The sequence below is a fragment of the Nelumbo lutea genome, chromosome 6 (genome assembly GCF_056320005.1).
Source record: "Nelumbo lutea isolate HS-2025 chromosome 6, American lotus-T2T, whole genome shotgun sequence".
Classification (NCBI taxonomy): domain Eukaryota; kingdom Viridiplantae; phylum Streptophyta; class Magnoliopsida; order Proteales; family Nelumbonaceae; genus Nelumbo; species Nelumbo lutea.
This window is the reverse complement of record NC_142689.1, coordinates 63,374,178-63,381,804: the sequence shown is the minus strand read 5'-3', so window position 1 is coordinate 63,381,804 and position 7,627 is coordinate 63,374,178.

The window sequence follows — 7,627 nt, the reverse complement described above, 5'->3', positions numbered from 1 at the left end:
TGAAGCTCACAACCACTTTCATATAAATAGGGGATTGAGGCAGAGAGACCTCCTATCACCATATCATTTTGTATTAGGTATGGAAATACTCACCCAACTACTCTTTGCTAATGATGTGATTCTTTTCTGTCAAGCTAACATGTCACAAGTCAAAGTCCTTAACCAAGTTTTGAAAAAATTTGGAAACCTATCTGGTTAGAGGATAAATCTTGGCAAGTGATCAATCATGTTTAGTATAAATGTACTTAGACATCACCAAAAATTCATCTCAAGCATGCTCCACATTCGCAAGCTACTTTCAGGCTCCAAATACCTAGGAATCAGAGTTGGTTTCCAAAACAGAATCGACATTTCCCATCAAGAAATTCTAGATAATTTAAGCAGCCGGGTTACTACATGAAACCAAAATTACTCTCTCATGTTGGCAAATTAACTCTAGCTAAATCAATATTGCATTATGCTCCTATATACCCCATGCATACAAAAAAGAGGGAAATCCAAAACCAAGACAAATTGCAGACACTTAGACATGATCCATAAAAGTGGCAGACTTACTGAATTGTGACAGGTCTTGGTCTCTTGGAAATTCCAATTGTTTAACTAACTTTTTAACCCAGCCCAACTCCCCCATATACAAAACATATGGCCTAACCTACAATTGGACTCAAATAAATTAATCTGGAAAAAAACAACGCCCAATGGTCAATTGATAGTTTCCTTAGTTTATTGGGAGCTAGTAACAAAAAATCCTACCCCCTCCACTACCTATTTTAATTGGTAGCATTTGTGGAAAACAAAAATTTCACGAAGATCCCAACTATTTGTTTGGAAGCTCCTATAGGATGGATGGAATATTGACAAAAGATAAATGCTCCTCATGGCTTGGAACCGAGTACTTAACTTGCACTTTTTGTCATCAAGAGGAAGAAATAGCAAATCATTTGTTATTCTTATGCACAACAATCTAGAGTCATGGGAAAGTGGGCCTTAACCCAAGTAAGGTGAAATTCTATTAACGGGATTTCGTTTTTTGGATTTTGAGAGGGGGAAAGTTTTTTTTTTCCTGGGTATCACTTACCCAGGAAATAAAAGAATACTTGTACGAGACAAAAATGCCCCTTTTGATAATAGAATTTTATGGATAAAATGGTCATTATTTTATTTACTTGGGAAATAAAAGAACATGGATAAGCACTTACCTTGGTAAATGTTTCCAGGAAACACTTACTTGGGTAAGCAACTTACCAAAAGTAAACAGGGCCTTAAAGTCACCAATGACAAAGAAACTTATATCTACCTATTTGGTAAAGGTTGTATTGTGCTCTATCTGGAGAGCAAGGAACAATCTAATATTTGAAAGTACTATTATCACACCAGCACAAGTCAATGCATAAGCAAAGTGCTTTCTACAACAGTGCTTCACCTGGCTTGCAAAAACTACTTCAAACTTAACCTAGATACCATGCTCTAATAGTATGCATATTGATGGTTCTTTTGACCCTGTATCAGGTCATGCAGGAAAGGCATTCATCATCAAACTTTTCATAGAAGAAACCATTGCTGAAGGACAACATTGCTGCCTTGTTGGACAACATCAAGCTATGATGCTGAAATAAGAGCTCTCTTGGCAGGATGAGAAATAGCCAAAATATGTTCTTGTGGAGTATTACTATATATTGTTACTCTCGTAAGCTAATAGATCTTTTAACTATCACAAGCCTAACGAATGGGTGGAGCAACTTCATTGGCATTAGCTAAAGAACATGTTGCAATCTTTTGACTCTATTTTTTTTTTTTCTTTTGTGCATGTAAATAGGAACCTAAACCTAGCTGCTCATATATTAGCCTACATGTAGGGGTGTCAATGGACCAGTTTTGGGTTGGACTCCATCTAAATCAAAATCAATTTGGATGGATAGGACGGACTAATAAGACATTGAATTTGGACAGACTGGACGGACCAATAAGACATATTGGATTAGACCTGGTCTGTCCATAAGAATTTATATTGGATTGAGCCAATATCTGATTCATTGATAGAAGATAAGGAACATAGGTGTCAATGGACTAGGTTTGAGTTGGAACCAATCTAAATAATAAGAATTTGAACAGATTGGACAGTCTACATTGAACTGGACCAGTCCAAAATGGTCCAAAATATTCATTGTATTGGATTGGACCAGATCCATTTGTAATGAACTCACCTTGGACTGGTTTGGAGACCAAGTCCAATCCAATTGACACCCCTACCTACACGTCATGCAAAGGTAAGATGGTCATAAGATATAAATATGATATTGCTTATTTTATACAGTTTTCCATCACGTAATGAAGGCTGCTTCTTCCTTTTTTTTTCCTTTTTTTGCAAAAATAAATAAATAAATAAATATATGGTTCCATGTCCAAATATCAATTAAGTGATATTTTTCTCCTTAATGTTGTACCAAATCTAAGTCATTTAATTGATATACCAAGTCAACCCAAATCTCAATAACCATCCAATTGATGTACCAAGATTTTAATCAACCATTCAAATAAGTCAACACAAATCTCAACCATCAAGTGATGTGTAAAGATGTTAATTAATATATATAAGCCATCCAAATAAATCAACCCAATAATGTATGCTATCAAAATTGTTTCTTAGGTTCAGTTTGGAAGGAGTACAAATGCAAATTTGTAGAGTGCAAAACCATGTATTTTGTATGTATTTGCACTGTATATATTTGTATTTGTACTCCTTCCAAACTGAGCCTTAGGAGTTATGAATTAATCATGAGTGCCCAAGTATATATCAATATCTTAACCTATCCCAACCATTCAATTAATGCATAGAACTTTTTAAAGAAAATAGGCTATGCAAATAACATATAAAAAAGATAAATGAATAAAATCCATTTTTGGCATGAATAAAATCTTGACATCTGTTAGAGGCATTTAGTCGATCTTTTTGGTGTTTCATAAATTTGTGTTAATTGCAGAGATTTCTCAAGTCGTTTTTCTCCGGGTGCTCGTGGTTACCTGTTTTTGTCTCAACATGCTTAACATGCTTTTTTGGTTATATTTTTCATTGTTGTTAATTTTTCCACTTTGTAACCTGAGAATTTATTAATGAACTTGCCTTTAGGTTTATAAAAAAAAATCTTGATCATTTAAATCCATCCAAATAATGGATCTAACTAAGTTTGGAATATGCTATGTTGCAACTAAACTCTTGATACATCACTTGGATGGATGATGTTAACTCATTGCTCAAGGAGGCTACTTTGGATTGGTGAGATTAATTCACTAATCCTAGGAGACCATTTTGATGGTCTAATATTTGGATTGATGTGGCATACTAATTATTTTGATTGGTTAGATCAAGCGAAAATTTGATACATCATTTGAAAGCTAAGTTGCTTAATCCACAAGGCTTGTATTTTTTTTTTTTTTGAAGTTTTTCATGAGTTATTTGTATGGGTGAGATCAATTCAATAATTGTAGAGACCATTTTGATAGCTTTGATGTTTGGATTTATTGGATACATCATTTAGATGGGCAATATTAGATGAATTCTTGGTAAATTATTTGAATGGTTGAAATTAGTTAACCAATCTTGAAATGCTATTTTTCATGATCAACAAGAGTTTGAGTTCTCACAAAGTTGGTCCTGACACCCACCTCAGAGCTTTTGAAGTCATGCATTGGGAACATTTATGTGCTTATCTGTTTTTATTCATGAGGAGATGTTCTCAATGCACAACTACAAGGATTATTTTGATAACCCATTTCATATATGGTTGTATTTTATAGAAATTAAAAGAAGCAACAGGGATCACTAGAATTGGTAGAAATCTTGGTCACTCACACATAGGCCCTGTTTGTTTTTTATTTTATTTGGGTAACTATGTTTACCTGTACATGTGTTTTTTCAGTAAGCAAGTTTTTATCGTTTTTGTATGCTAGCAGACTAGCAGTTACTCAGATAAAGAGAGAGGTGAGAGGGAGAAAGTGCTTATCGGCTTCAATAATTGAGCATGTAAGTTATTTACCCATGTATAAGTTAATCATGTAACTGATACTCTTCGGTATCCTGAATTACCAAAATGCCTAGTATAATAGCAAATGAATGCAAGTACTGTGGTAAACTTATGGGTAGATCGAGAAATAGGGCCATAAATACAATGGGTGGGTAATTTCATAATCCTTCACTCCTTTAATCTTTATTAACACTTTCAAAATGTACAAAGCTTGGGAAATTTGCCAAGAAAAAGTTTAGGGAATTAAATGATAGGATATAATAGAAGGGGGTTTATAGGAAATCCCTCATCTTTCCCTTCCTTTTCCTACCTTTTCTTTCAAACCAAACACAATCCAAATTGCACACTTATCTATATTTCTATTTGATCTAGAGATCTGATGCATTAAATTGTATGCCAACTCTTAAATGGGCCACTAAGATCAAAATCGTGTGTTGCGAGAACTCTGAATCAAGATCGCAGTTAGATAGTCTTGCCAACTAGTGAAGCCGAGGTGGAAGGACGAAGCCGCACACCAAGATCAAGGTCTGAAATCAAGATAGAGGATCAAAGGCCTAAGGAGTTGTTCCCCGGGTAGGCACTCTAATTCTCAAGTCAATAATGAGAGAGATGGGTGGTTAGGCTGAGCAGTTGAGAATAATACTGGTCTTAGCAAGAGAAGTAGAGTAACGGTATGAAAGTCTGAAGAGTCCAAAAGTCCCTTACCTTGAACAGAGGTTACCTATTTATAGCCAAAGATCTGTGTCTAATTTGGATGAGGCTATCGGGGCTGTCGAGATGAGGTTACCCGCCGAGGTCTTCGGGATAAGTCCTCTTCCCTAGCAGAGTTGTCTTCCTTATCCGTATGGGACTCCTCTTCTTGGTTGCACTTATCCATCTTACAGAGGCCGCCACATGGCACACTAGGCCAACTCAACCATAACTCAAACAATTAACACTACCAAAATGTGCAAAGCTTGGGAAATCTTCCAAGAAAAAGTTTAGGGAATTAAATGACAAGATATAATAGAAGGGGGTTTATAGGAAATCCCTCATCTTTCCCTTCCTTTTCCTACCTTTTCTTTCAAACCAAACATAATCCAAATTGCACACTTGTCTACATTTCTATTTGATCTAGAGATCTGATACATTAAAATGTATGCCAACTCTTAAATGGGCCATAAAGATCAAAATCATGTGTTGTGAGAACTCTAAATCAAGATTGCAGTTAGATAGTCTTGCCAACTAGTGAAGCTGAGGTGGAAGGATGAAGCCGTGTACCAAGATCAAGGTCTGAAATCAAGAAAGAGGATCAGAGGCCTGAGGAGTTGTGTCCCCGGGTAGGCACTCTGACACTCAAATAAGTAATGAGAGAGATGGGTGGTCAAGCCGAGCAGTTGAGAATAGTACTGGTCTGAGCAAGAGAAGTAGAGTAACGGTATGGAAGTCTAAAGAGTCCAAAAGTCCCTTAACTTGCGTGGGGGTTATCTATTTATAACCGAAGATCCGTGTCCAGTTCGGATGAGGCTGTTGGGGTTGTCAGGATGAGGTTACCCGCCGAGGTCTTCTGGATAAGTCCTCTTCCCTAGTGGAGTTGTTTTCCTTATCCGTATGGGACTCCTCTTCTTTATTGCGCTTATCCATCTTATGGAGGCCGCCACATGGCACACTAGGCCAACTCAACCATAACTCAAACAATTAACACTACCAAAATGTACAAAGCATGGGAAACCTTCTAAAAAAAATTAGGGAATTAAATGACAAGATATAATAGAAGGGGGTTTACAGGAAATCCCTCATCTTTACCTTCCTTTTCCTACCTTTTCTTTCAAACCAAACATAATCCAAATTGCACACTTGTCTACATTTCTATTTGATCTAGAGATCTAATACATTAAAATGTATGCCAACTCTTAAATGGGCCATAAAGATCAAAATCATGTGTTGTGAGAACTCTGAATCAAAATTGCAGTTAGATAGTCTTGCCAACTAGTGAAGCCGAGGTGGAAGGATGAAGCCGTGTACCAAGATCAAGGTCTGAAATCAAGAAAGAGGATCAGATGCCTGAGGAGTTGTGTCCCCGGGTAGGCACTCTGACGCTCAAATCAGTAATGAGAGAGATGGGTGGTCAAGCCGAGCAGTTGAGAATAATACTGGTCTGAGCAAGAGAAGTAGAGTAACGGTATGGAAGTCTAAAGAGTCCAAAAGTCCCTTAACTTGCATGGGGGTTATCTATTTATAACCGAAGATCCGTGTCCAGTTCGGATGAGGCTGTCGGGGTTGTGAGGATGAGGTTACCCGCCGAGGTCTTCTGGATAAGTCCTCTTCCCTAGTGGAGTTGTTTTCCTTATCCGTATGGGACTCCTCTTCTTTATTGCGCTTATCCATCTTATGGAGGCCGCCACATGGCACACTGGGCCAACTCAACCATAACTCAAACAATTAACACTACCAAAATGTACAAAGCATGGGAAACCTTCCAAAAAAAATTAGGGAATTAAATGACAAGATATAATAGAAGGGGGTTTACAGGAAATCCCTCATCTTTACCTTCCTTTTCCTACCTTTTCTTTCAAACCAAACATAATCCAAATTGCACACTTGTCTACATTTCTATTTGATCTAGAGATCTGATACATTAAAATGTATGCCAACTCTTAAATGGGCCATAAAGATCAAAATCATGTGTTGTGAGAACTCTGAATCAAGATTGCAGTTAGATAGTCTTGCCAACTAGTGAAGCCGAGGTGGAAGGATGAAGCCGTGTACCAAGATCAAGGTCTGAAATCAAGAAAGAGGATCAGAGGCCTGAGGAGTTGTGTCCCCGGGTAGGCACTCTGACGCTCAAATAAGTAATGAGAGAGATGGGTGGTCAAGCCGAGCAGTTGAGAATAATACTGGTCTGAGCAAGAGAAGTAGAGTAACGGTATGGAAGTCTAAAGAGTCCAAAAGTCCCTTAACTTGCGTGGGGGTTATCTATTTATAACCGAAGATCCGTGTCCAGTTCGGATGAGGCTGTCGGGGTTGTCAGGATGAGGTTACCCGCCGAGGTCTTCTGGATAAGTCCTCTTCCCTAGTGGAGTTGTTTTCCTTATCCGTATGGGACTCCTCTTCTTTATTGCGCTTATCCATCTTATGGAGGCCGCCACATGGCACACTAGGCCAACTCAACCATAACTCAAACAATTAACACTACCAAAATGTACAAAGCATGGGAAACCTTCAAAAAAAAATTAGGGAATTAAATGACAAGATATAATAGAAGGGGGTTTACAGGAAATCCCTCATCTTTGCCTTCCTTTTCCTACCTTTTCTTTCAAACCAAACATAATCCAAATTGCACACTTGTCTACATTTCTATTTGATCTAGAGATCTAATACATTAAAATGTATGCCAACTCTTAAATGGGCCATAAAGATCAAAATCATGTGTTGTGAGAACTCTGAATCAAGATTGCAGTTAGATAGTCTTGCCAACTGGTGAAGCCGAGGTGGAAGGATGAAGCTGCGCACCAAGATCCAGGCCTGAAATCAATAAAGAGGATCAGAGGCCTGAGGAGTTGTGTCCCCGTCAGGTCGAGCAGTTGAGAATAATACTGGTCTTAGCAAGAGAAGTAGAGTAACGG